At 45.1% G+C, this 13270-nt stretch overlaps 1 protein-coding gene across 3 annotated transcripts in view; it reads right to left on the reverse strand.

Moving 5' to 3' along the window:
- LOC126573089 (inositol-trisphosphate 3-kinase A-like) overlaps positions 1-13270 on the reverse strand; it is a 52653-nt gene that overhangs the window by 12973 nt on the left and 26410 nt on the right. The window lies entirely within an intron of this gene.

Genomic DNA, 13270 nt, shown 5'->3' on the forward strand with positions numbered 1-13270 from the left:
CGTTTGCTTATCTTTAGTTGCACTCATAAGCGCATAAAGTACAAAACAGATCCAAAATTGTTTAAACTGATTCGTGATCTTCAAGCTAAGCTTTAACGAAATTGACGAAAGAAAGCACCGAATGGATTCACTGTTTCTGCACTCCCCAAAGAAATATGATAGATGTGACATCGGGACGATCATTCCGAAACGTGTTAACAAGACAAGGGCCGCATCGCGCCAATCAACTGTAAATGCACCCTTGTACAGCAATTTCCCTCCCTTGTCCAAAAAGCTCGATGCCTCAACCCCATTACAATCGTGTTTTACGTTGCTGGCAGCGTGCCGCTGGCTGCGGTGTTTCGTGTGTCCGCTGCACGCATATTTTGATTCCGTTTTATTGTTCCCGCTGGCACGTCATCACCCCACCAGGTGATCGGTTCAGTAAATAAAACGCGCAAATTGGCGGCGAAGGCGACGCTTGTCACCTTCGCCTTCGGTTCGGCCGTAAAAGACACAAGACACAACAACCCGCTGGCGCTGCGTACCATCTGAAGTACGGTCCGGGGCCGAAAGTTTAAATTAGCATGGGTATTTGTTCGCTCGATCGTCGGTAGATCGGATACCACCACGTGGTAAGTGTGTTAAATTGGTGCGCGGTGCGCCGACAATTCGAAGCGGAACGCAACGACAACCGCCATAAAATGATCAACTCATAATCTGTCCAACGGGTGATGCAATAGCCCCGTTGCAAATGGTTTATTTAATATCCCGGAACGCGGAGCACGATTTACGGCGTCGCTCGGTGGCGACTACTTTGTGATGGATGGATGGATGGATGATTGACTTGCTGCGACCCCCGAATGTTTCCTCGTGCGACTGTTTATAGATTAAGCATCTTTATTGTTAAAACACCTTTATCACGATCATAGACCAATCGAATGCGTTCGATGGTCGGCCCGGTTTTTTTTATGATTTGTTTATCTCGTTTTGTTTAACAAATCATTGAACAGGACTGGATAGTCGAAGGACCAATCAAACTCTTTGAATAGCCACCGAAGCGACGGCGAGCTTAGTCAACGTAAGCATTGTCAAAACGTTTTTAATGAATTGCGAGACACATACACACGTGTGGACACAAAATGGGAGGATTAACTGCCCCCGAGCGAGCTTGCAAATGAGATGACTTTCCGAAATCCTTTGACCGTTTAGAGGGAACGACAGAGGGAGAGAGAGAGAAAGAGAGAAAGAGAGCAGAGAAGGAGAAGGAATGAGCGATCAAAGCGATCCGCACCGGCCCCTGCATAAGAGAGGCCAATCACTAAACTATGCAGCCCTTCTTGCCGTCAATTTTTTATGCAATGATGGCATTTAGAGCCAATGACAGCTGGAGGCTACACCGTGACCCCACCGGTGGGGCGAAGGATCAAACAATAGCGCTTTTTGAGAAAGTATCGCTGGACAAAATATTACAAAAAAGATCCCCTAAAATAACGAATTGGAAGCTTCAATATGTTGGGAGGGTTTATTGGGCAACCCATTGCATAACGCTGATACGCCAGTCCACGCCACCACCGCCGAACAGTGCCTGATGTGGCCGGTATCGTGTTTCCGAACTCTCGGTTGGTGGTTCGGTTGATAAGTTTGTTTTTTTTTTTTTTTTTTTTTATTATATTATAGAGGTTTTAAACTTTAACAGTTCTTTCGCCTCTTTCTTAAATTTAGTTAAGACTATTTTTAATGTTAAACCTATGCTTTTGTTTTCTGTATCTTATTTATATCCGTTTAATTAGTCCGGTTTTTCTGATAAATTGTATCATTTTCTTTTCATTTACGTTTTGGTTGTTTAGATCTATTTCTACTTTCCCTAATAAACCGCATTCTTCTCTTTGTTCTTCGTATTTGATGCACTCTTCTATTATGTGTTTAACAGTAATTTTGGTTCCACAGGTTTCGCATAGAGGTCCATTCTGGTTTGTGTGTTTGTTGTGTGTTATTTTTGTATGTCCTATTCTTAGTCTGGTTAGGGATTTTTGTTCTATTGTTATAATTCTGTCTTTCCATGGCCTTGTGGATTTTTTAATCTGTATTAGTTTTGAGTTTTGATTTTCGTAATCGTTTTGCCATGCGATATTGAGTTGGGTTTTTATGTATTTTTTTGCATCACTTGCTGGGGTATATGTTTCTATGGAGGACGATTGTGCGTTTGTTTTTGGTATTTCGTTTTTGTGTATCCAGCAGAATACTATTGATTTTTGTTGTGTTTGTTGTATGATCCTATTGATCCAAGGATGTGAGCTGTTTTGATTTTCAATTGCTTTTAGGCAATTTTCTGCATTTGTGAATATTACTATTTTTTTGTGTTTGTTGTTATTTTTAGTTATTGCTGTGAGTATTGCATGCGCTTCTGTGGAAAATACAGAGCATGTTGGTGGTAGTATGGTTTTCTCTGTTACATTTGGCCCTATGACGTAGCTGCATAATTCATTGTTCATGTCTATTTTCCCTTCTGCGTATATTTTTTGGAAGTTTTGGTATTTTTCAGCTATTAGTTTTTTGGTTGCTTTGTTTGTTACGGAAATTGGTTGGCCTGTTTTATATTGTAAGTACATGCTCCAATCTGTTTCTATTTTTTGTTGGAAGAAGTTGATAGTTATTGCTTTAGCTATTTTTGGTATATTTGCTCCTGTTAATCTTTGGAACCATTCTTGTGCTCTTTTGGTTAGTTCGTTTCCTGTGATGTTATTAGTCATTAGGTTCACGCTTTTTGTACATAATATTTGAGCTGAGAGGTACTCCGCTGGGAGTTGCCCAGCTTCGGCCATCACTGATGTTATCGGGCTGCTGATAGCTGCCCCGCTGGCTATTCTTATCGCTTTATTGTATATTACTTTTAGTTTTTTTAGATTGTCTTGTTGTTTGCAGGTCATTATTAAACTGTGCGATAGGATTGGTACTATTGTACCTTTGATAACATTGATTATGGCTTTTCTGCTGGCCATGAATTGGTTATTTTTTAGCGAATTAAGTATATGGATGTACCTTTGGCATGATTTCTTGACCTCGGTTACTTGCTTTTTGAAATTTAGTTTACTATCTATCTTTATACCTAGAATTTTAGCATTCTTTACTTCTTTAACTTCTGTGTTCCCTAACATTAGTTTACGTACGGATTTATGTTTCTTCTTTTTACATATGTGCATAAATTCGGTTTTCTCTATCGATATTATCAGTCCTGTTTTAGCTGACCATTTTTCTATTTGCTGTAGTGCCTTTTGCATCCTGGATCTAGTTGCTATTTCAGTTTTTGCGCTTGAAATTAGCACTATGTCATCTGCGTACATTAAGACTTTTGTGCTTCTAGTAATGATTTTGAATATTGTATTGATAGCTATTAAGAATAGAGTTGGGGAAAGTACTGCCCCTTGCGGTACTCCATTTTCTTGTTTTTTGTAGCTTGAAGCGACATTTCCTGAGATAACTCTGAATTTTCTGTCGGTTAAAAAGTTTTTAATATAGTTTCCTAAGTTCCCGCCTATACCCCATTCAGTTATTTGGTCTGTGATTGTATACGTCCAGACCGTGTCGAAGGCTTTCGTTATGTCTAGTATGGCTATTTCGATGTGGTGTTTTTTGCTTTGTGCTTTGCTTATTATTTGTTGTAGTTCCGCCATGTATGTGTCCGTAGATTTGTGTTTACGGAATCCGTGTTGTCTGTTTTCTAATAGTTTATTAGTTTCTATTAGGTTTATTAGTCTTTTGTTCACCATTCTTTCCATTACTTTTCCTACGCAGCTTAAGAGCGTAATGGGTCGGTAGGAGTTTGGATCATTGGGCGATTTTCCCGGTTTGGCGATAGCAATTGTTTTTCCTGTTTTCCACTCAAGGGGTATCTTTCCACTATTCCAAACATTATTGTATATTTCTAGTAGCTTGCTTTTAGCCTTATCTGTCAGTTGTTGAAGCATTTTGTAGCCAATTAGGTCATCTCCTTCACTTTTGCCTTTACCTTTATGGAGTGCCCATTCTAGTTCTTGTTTTGTAAGTTGAGTGTTATATATCTGGTATTGCCTGCTTCTTTGACTGATCTTTTTCATATGTGCTTCTTGTTTTTCTTTATATTTTTGCATTTTTTGAGGTATAGAGCTGTTTGCTGATATTTTGTAGAAGTGCTCTGCGAGGATTTCTGCTATTTCCAGAGGTTGCTCTATTGTTTGGTTATTTACTTTTAGGATTGTTTGTAGTTGGGGTGTCTTTCCTTTTAGAGCATTGATCTTTTTCCAAGTTTCTGCCGGGTTAGATCTGTCATTTATGTTGGCCGTAAAATCTTCCCAGTACTTCTGTTTATCTGTCTTAATGGCCGTTCTGGATTCGGCTCTAGCTGTTTGAAATTTTTTTAGTGCTAATTGTTTTTCGGGGTCATTTTCTGGTATTCTTTTTAGTTTTCTTAAAGTTTTCCTTCTGTATTTTAGGCATTTTTCAGTTTCTGGAGTAATCCATGGAAGCTTTTTTCGAGTTGTTCGGGTGCTTTGTTTGAGGGGGATGCTCTGTTGAGCGGCATTTTTTACTGTTTGTGTGAATTCTGCTGTTGTGTTTATATTGTTGTTTTCAAGATTTTTTTCTATTTCTTCTTGGAACTTTTCCCAGTTTGCTGCTTCATATATCCATTTTGGTTGTGATTTTTGGGACATGGATTTCGCGTTGATCTTGATAACAATTGGAAAGTGATCGCTCCCACAAGTGTCGTCTAACACTTCCCATGAGCTGTTATGGATTGCTTTTGAAGATAGCGTTAGATCTATAGCCGAGGTATTACCAGTTGAGTCATCAAGTCTAGTGTGGCTACCGTTGTTCATTAATTTAATGTTGTATGTGTTGATAAGTTGTTCTATTGCTTTTCCTCGGTTATCTATTTTGGAGCTGCCCCATATATCATTGTGTGCATTAAAATCTCCCATAATTAGGTATGGTTTGGGTATGCTTTCTATTAGTTTTTGTATGTCGTCTTTATATTCTGTGTGGTTTTTGTGGTTTGGGTTATTTCTGCTCAGATATATTGAAATGAATGTAGTTGGGCTATGTGATGGTAGGTTTACTTTGACTATTACGGTTTCTAATTCGTATGTTGGTTGGAGGCGTTGCTGTGGTAAGTTTATTTTTACCCCTAGAGCAGTACCTCCCTTTTGGTTCGGTGATGGATTATTAATATACCAATTATATTTCTTCGCTCCTACACTGTTTAGCAGATTTGGTTTATCTGTGAGGATTTCTTGTAGTGCTATTATTTCTGGGTCAATATTGTTTATTAAAATTTTTAGCTCGTTGTATCTGGATGCTATTCCCCTTATGTTCCATTGAATTATTTTGTGCTGTTTATTTATTATTGGATCGTTGTTGGTCATTTTGTTTTGGTTGGTGATTTAGTTGGTTGTGGCGTTTTGTGTATTTTTGCGTAAGTTAAGGGTTCGATATCAAAGTGTATTGTTTTTGGATTCTGATTTGGTTTTTTGGCGGGAGTAATGGCTTTTTTTGATGGTGGTGATAGCTCGAGTTGCCTTTTTTGCGTGGTGATTAGTTCGGGTGTTGTTGTCGTGGAGGGTCGTGGTGTAGGTTGTGTTTGCTTTTCTGGTGTATTCATTGTGCTAGTGTCATTCAGGATTGTTGTGATATATTCGATTCCACTGTTTTGGATGATCTCTTCAAGGTATTCAATTTTTTTCTTGTATTCTACCAGTTGGTTGATGAGTGATGATTTATTTGGGTACGCGTATGTGTTCTCTGCTTCTGGATTTTTGGTTGTGGTCGTGATGGTTTTTTTAGCTTCTAGATAGGAAATATTACGATCGACTTTTAGTTTTATAATGGCTTTTTCTGTTTTGTACATTGTGCATTCTCGGCTTCCTGGTGGGTGGGCCCCGTCGCAGTTTTTGCAGTTCGTTGGGTTCGAGCATTCATAGTTAGTATGTTCCCCAGAACATTTTGTGCAGATTGTCGGTGATGTGCAGTATTTTTTCGTGTGTCCGTATTTGTAGCAGTTTTTGCAAAGCATCGGGTCGGGATAGTATTTTTCAGTTTTTACTCTCATGAATCCAATCTTTATATATTCTGGTACCACCGTGTCGTTTACCGTTATAACGTAGTTGTTTGTGTTCGTGGCTGTTTTGGTGGCCTGATCGAATTTTGTGAACCTGTGTACGTGCGTTATCCCTTGAGGTTCAAGCTCCTTTTTAATTTCATCACACGAGAGGTTACTTAATTCTCTGCAGTAAATTTTGAACTGAGTTCGATTTAACGTGGGATGGGGAATTGCTTCCACTTCAGTTCCGTCTATCAGTTTCGTTAATTTCTGAATATTTGCGAACAATTTCTCATCTCTAGTTTTAATTATATATTCGTTGCCATTTTTATTAAGGTACGCTTGTTCTACTATTCCCATTGGCTTAATTGTCTTTGCTGGTATAAACGGGTTTTCAAACTTGGATTCCTTGTTTTTTAGTTTCAATAGAATTACCTTAATTGGCCCATATTCTTTATCTTTATCCATCCATTCCGGTATGGTACGGTTATTATTTCTGTGGTCCATCTTGCTGCTTGCGGGCGCAGAGGCCCTTTTCTGTATTACACTACTCTCTTTTGTTCTTTTTTTTTTGCACTTGCCACTCGTATACTCCAGTTATCGTCGTCTCCTCTTTGCTCTCCGTCGTTTTTGGTTCGCTCTGTTTGCTAGCACTTTGTCTACGTCTGCTCACTTTGGCTTGACAATTGCGACTGTTGTGATAAGTTTGTGGTTTTGATCCAAGATCAACCAAAGCGTCAGCAAGCCGATCATCACATTCCACAAGCACCCGACACCGGCGGGGGTCTAGGCTAATAATAACGAGAGAAATCGGTTTTTTTGCTGCCACCGCAATCCGTAAGCAATCCGAAACCGATGGCCGTCCGTTATCGCTGCCAATCGGTGATCAATACAAACATACACGCAGGGGTGCACGCACGGATCGACCGCAAAACAGTAGCCGTAGATCCTTTCACAACAATTGACAAGTTGACAGGAAATTAGCAAAAACGTTTTACGGACGCCGATAAGCCCGGGGCCCGGGGCCCGGGGCCTGATGACTGAAACCGGACCCCGACGGTGACGAGTGTGGGACACAGGACACAAATAGACCAGACAGGATACTCTCGGTGCCGCTGCCAATCATGGTGTGTTTTCCGCCGGAGAGCTCTTCCTAGGATCAGGTTCGTCGCTGCCCTGACGCACCGCAGATGCGTGCTCGGCCTACTCGAACATTGAACCTCGGTTGACAGATGGTGTGAAAAATTATCGCAAACAAAATGGACACTTCCTATGCGGCCTAGCTGTCCCGGTCAATCCGATAAGCCCGCGGACGCACCAAGGAGCCCGGGGATTCAATCGGCCATTCGGTGGAACTCGCTTAAGAGCTTTTCGCTGCTCACGCACGGCACGGTTCGGTTGTCATATTTGCATAAATTGACCGTCGATCAGGCAGATCCAGGCCGCCGCTCCAAAGCCAGGCCCCTAATCCTGGGCGAGGTGGAGGATCACTTGCTACTAGCCTAGAGGCGTTCAGAGGGAACCAGAGTTCAAACATGCTGACGGAGCACCGACTCTAAGAGCACCAAGGGAGCTTTCTCATCCACCCAAAAAGCCACACTAGTCACCGTCGCCGTGAGCTGACGTTCGAATGATACATATTTAATTAATGATTAACCATGGCATGGCATTGGCGCGTAACGGTGGTAGCTGTTTTACTGGGAGCTGGTTTCACCTCCCCTTTGGCACCCCCTAATACCGTTCACTAGCGCGCCGACTAGCCCGCCGACAATCGATACCTGATAAACAAATATTGAATGCCGCAGTTGCTGCTGCTGCTGCTGCTGCTGGCAGAAAAGGAGCGAAGGATGCGGTGCTCTGTCTTTGTGGCCTCCCTCTTTGCCGCACTAACGTGATATCAGCCTTTTGCTGCTACTGCTGCTGCTGCTGCTGCCGTACAGATGAGAAAGCGACAAAGCGGCAACTCAGAGCAAGAAGAAATGACATTCGCTGATCCGCATAATGTGTTCCGCGATAGTGCTGATGACAGCGCGGCCCGTCCCGTGGTACGGTCCCGTGTCGCATAACGCATCCAATTCCCTCGTTATGGTGACCGCAATGCCCGGAATCAAATTACGGTGGCAATATTTCGCCCAACTTTATGGCGAGCTCCCAGTTAAGCTTCTTTGAGTGCTACTCGATGGCTCGCGCGCACTGACTGTTCGCACGTACTTCTGGGAGTCTTATTACCGCAATAAGACTCTCGAGACACCTGGGTTTTTGGGGCGGGGGATGCTTACATCTCGGGTCATTTCATTGATTTAATGAATCCACTCACAGCTGGCTCTTATCCAGCCCAGACGATCGACCCTAGATTGTCATTGAGGGGTTGCAGGTTGTGAAACACGAAGAGAAGAATGGCATTTTTTCAGCAATCACTGCATTAACATTAATTTTGAACCTGAATTGCAAATTACTTTCTCTCCCACCTGGAAGAGATCAACATTCGGGTCAAAAATGGGTCAGAACCGAAAAAAGGGAGGTAAAAATACGAAAGTAATGCAACTGTATGATTGATTGCATCCTTACTAATTCCTCCGAGTGGTCGAGTGACAACAAACACCGTTTTTTTTCTGCCAGCTTTCGTGTCGGCTCGCTATCTCTGCGCAAAACATTCTCTCCTTTAGCACCTCGAGAACAGCGAGACCATGTAAAGGTGAAGCGGATCGAGGACCTGAACCTGGTGATCCTCCCAGTATACACATCCCGGTCGTCCGATAAGAGCGAGCGAGATTTATGCGAGATCAGCTTAATGACGGTGTAAACCGAACGATAAAACACGGAAAACACCACGTTTCGCGCCGCGTCGGTACATCGGTAAGCTCCATGTTATACCAACCAGCAACAGGAACGGCAGCAGCTCCGGCACCAGCGTGTAGCCAACAGCTCTTGGCTCCCGCGGTGCATCGGAGCCTTGTTCGAACACTCGTCGTCGTCGTCGTCGTCGTCGCCACCGCAGAGGGCCCTCTCCCCTCCCGAAATGCTGCACAAATAATGTACTTCTCGTGTTCTTCGGTGGCCACGATTCGCACGATTAGCCACGCCACTACCAACAGCAGCACGCGAGCCACCAACATGATCACCGGGTCGGCCAAAGGGTGATTGTAGTAGACAGAATTCTTCGCCCACCCGGAGCCGCCGGGGGGTTCTGGTGATAGAACATCGATAAACACATGTTTCGATTGCGTGCTGCGCTAGAAGCTGAACTCTACGAACTCTACGTTCCCACTCTTCCCTCGTGGACCTTGGCCGAGGTGATTCCACGGACGATGTTGGCCAAGGTGGTAATGGTGGTTCTTGCGCCCTGGCCACCCTTTTATCGTTCGATTAGCTATTCTTCCCTGCGGATTCGATCCGTGATCGCATCGCTCATTACGCTCCTGGTCAATCGCGGTTCCGAACGCATTCATTAAACGATCCGTGATGTACCTTTGCAGGGCCTTTCAACACGCGTTGGTTTCCCATTTTCCTTCTTTATTGATGTTATACGACGCCATGGCCCATGTTGTAGCCGCTCTTATCTTATCTCTTATCGGAGCGCTCTGATCTACAACGCTGCCTCGTAGACGTTCCAGCCATGGGCGGTTGTCCAGCCGTACCAAACCGGACCGGACACACCGCTGGGACGGACTCCGATTAATCAACTGTTTCTTTTCCCTCGGGCAGATCCCGAACCAGCAGATGATAGACCGCTACAGGGCACGGTCTCGGTAGGATCGGTGTTTTATTATCAGGCAAATGATAATAATTATTTTATAATTACCACCTCGCGCCGACGATACATAGACATCTTCGTTGCCCCCCCCCCCCCCCCCCTCGAGGCTGGTGATCGCGAGGTGCAAGGAAGATGTATTTGCTCCTCCTCCTGCTAGGTGCGCCGTTGCTGATGCTGTTGTTGGGAGTGTCGCGACGCAACTAACGCGCTCATAACCATCATAAGCAGGCTTTTAAGGCCATCAGCCAACCTGCCATCATCAAGTGTTCGCATATTTTAGTGACGGTGCGACGTGTTTGCTGAAAATTAAGTCGTTGACGCCATGTCGTTTATGAGGGATAGAGGACACGCTACGGAGCTTCTCCATCAAAAGATGATGCCCGGGCGAGTGTTTTGTGCTGCGACGGGTGATCAATTGGAAAGGGACTGGCAGTGAATCATCAATCATGTGATCTTCGATTGTCGATTGTAGGATACAAAAACAAAAGTAAACTTCAAGCTAATCGGTGCCAGTGTATTTCCTCCATCAAGTGCAGAGTCGACGCGTGTTGGCTGCGTGATCGAGCACTCGAATGGTGCCCATTCATCCGCTTGATGGCAGTGCGTTGCCGGCACCGTCGCTGCAGTGATTTCTTCATCAAAACCTCCTAGCACCATTCCCACACCGATCGCGTGTGGTTCGTGTGCGAGTTCGTAATGCGTAAATCGGTTTGCATAAAAAAGGGCCCCACGATGGACGCGCATCCATCATACCATCGTGGTGCTGGTGGTGGTGGTGGGGACGCAATCGTGCACCACCATCGCATGAAGGATGTGATGCACAAGCCAGCAGTACGATGTCGACATCGGGGCACCGACATCGCCCCTTTACACGCGAAACCGAACCACCGTGACTGCTGGGTGGTACTCAAGCACCCTTTTGGTTGGCGACCTTTCCCTGCGTACGCTGCATCAGTTCTCGGCTCTGAGGCTCACTTCAGATCGCCTGGTATGTGGCATTACCATTCGAAGCGACGCCAGACCCTGGCCAGCACGATTGACGGCAACTCGAAGCTTGAATTCTCGAAATCATTCGTTGGCCAGTGACGAGAGAGCTCCAGTGGTGGTGACGGTGTCCACGCATTGAGCTCAGATCAGCTGATTGCGATCGTGACTGGCGCACAGCTAGCCATTGTTGGTGCAGCCTCTCTTACCATACTGGGCTTCGGTCGAGAACGTCTCCGGTTCGGTTACGCAGCCATCACGGCAGTGATGGCCATTTCTTCGCGTGCTTCACCCTGGGCTGGTGAATCGATCGATGGTATGCACTGTGGCAGATTGCCTACCTCTCTGACCATCGATAGCGGTGCAGTGAAGGCATTCCTACAGCCCCTTTTTCGGTTCCCGCTCGATCGCGCGAATTAATTCATCAATAATCGTTCACCTGAACCTGGGCAACTTTTCTTCGATCCGAGACCGATCGTGAATGCGTGGATCGATCGTGTTTGTCCATCGGTGGCGGCGCTGCACGAAGATTTCGCCCTGTCTAGCCACGGGATGCAGGCCATTTGCGTCACAGTTTGTCCACGCCAGGCGCAGGCGCAGGCGCAAGGTGTTGATTAGTGCAATCGCCATCGCCACACTGAATAATTCAACAACCAATGTGCGGACGATAAAGCTGAGCATACAGATTGCTGACGGGCGATTGGGCAAGCGGCAATGGCGAGCAGAGGCGAGCTGTCCATCTCCTGGCAAATGTTCCATAAACATTCTGTAGACGCCAGACAGGTCTAATTTTGAGTGCAAGCATACAAGATACGTTTGCTACAACTGGCATCTTTTGAGCTGATTGCGGCCGACAAGACAACAATCTGAAATGTCAAAGGGTTTTTGTTGCATTTCGGTTTCATAAAAAAACATCTATTGATAAACACAAAACACAGTGTCGTAAAGATGTTTATGCGAATGTTGTAATGACAATAATCACACAAGAAATAAGGATCATCATTTAAGGAAGGATTTCTTTATCTGCTCATTTAAGGAAGGATTTCAGAAAGGACTTAAAGCGTAGCTAAGATTAAGGAGGCTTACGGTAATCGATGCAACATCCTGGCACTGTGCACAAATTATCGTAACGATCAACACACGCTTTCCCCGTTACTTCTCCTCTTATTCACTCTACTCACGCCCGCGCTTCATATTCATAACAAATGGCGAATATTCGAAGACACCTTCCCCCTGGGCGCATTCTTCACCTTCAACCCACCAGAGATCCCGTGATCCCGCGATCGAATCAATCGACAGAACCACCGAATGGATGCCACGAATACATTCAATTGGCCCTTAGGTGTACGACAGCGAGAAAATCGCAATAAATATTCCATCGCAAACAACGATTTGCCCATAATTTGTCCGCGAATACCGCACGCACAGCACGCACCGGGGGATGTGCCCTCGCTCCCTTCTCCCTTGCATTGATCGGATTGGAATGGTTCTGGGACCGCCGGTGAAGCGTATGCGCGCACACTGGACGTTTTTTTGTGTGTGTTTGAGTTGCATGGTCGTATTTTAAATTAACTCGTTTATTTTAACTTAATTGACTGAGGTAATTTACGACCTCGCACGATCACCTCGGTCGGCCTGGGTGGGAAACAGGAGACGGCGAGCTTCCATACTCGCTCGCTGTGAGGGCTGGGGCTGGGATCGCGAAAGTTGCTCCCTTCCTCTTCGAATAAAGTAAAAAAAAAACATGAACCGGGGAATTCTGGAACGCCGGCGTACCTTCACTCGATGAGCAAGTGAACGCGATACACGAGCCACCAGCGTTTGTGAGGGGCGAAAAAAAAAGGGGTCCAAAAAGGGACCCAAGGACGGAGCTCGACTTCCTCCGACGAATCGAAGCGATATGGCGGCGATCTAGAGACGGTTATCGGCACTCACATTACGCTCACTTATGACAGAAACGTTATCAGATGTGATCCATTTCGGAGCCCTCACCGGTACCCACCAGCCAATGTCCTGTTCGTCTCCCGTTTACCAGTATACCTTCCATCCATCAGCTGCCCTTGCCTTGTCTGATCCACCATTTTGGGTTTTTTTCTCCTTTTGTTGGATTTATTATTTCGATCGTCTTGCGTTCCGCTCCCATCAGAGCTGGTCCTGAAAGTTGTTGGAATGTTCACTGTTTGCCGAGGCAGCACAAAAAAGTAAATACACTACACAGTGCCACCGCAACGTGCCCAGCATCCCGCAGTTCCAGAAAAACGAACCCATTTTTGACCGCCAGAAAGAGTGGCAGCGAATGAGAGGAGAACGGGTAGGAGCAAGCCTCGGTATGCCAAGGATCGGCCCCAAAAACAGTGCGCAATTAACCCGGAACGGAACGTCCATAATGTCCCGCCGCATGATGAATGGCTGTCGAATTGCGTCGCATTGTCGGGCGCATGGTGCGAGAAATGTGGAATAAATCATAACACGTGCAT

Source organism: Anopheles aquasalis, chromosome 2, assembly GCF_943734665.1.
Source record: "Anopheles aquasalis chromosome 2, idAnoAquaMG_Q_19, whole genome shotgun sequence".
Classification (NCBI taxonomy): domain Eukaryota; kingdom Metazoa; phylum Arthropoda; class Insecta; order Diptera; family Culicidae; genus Anopheles; species Anopheles aquasalis.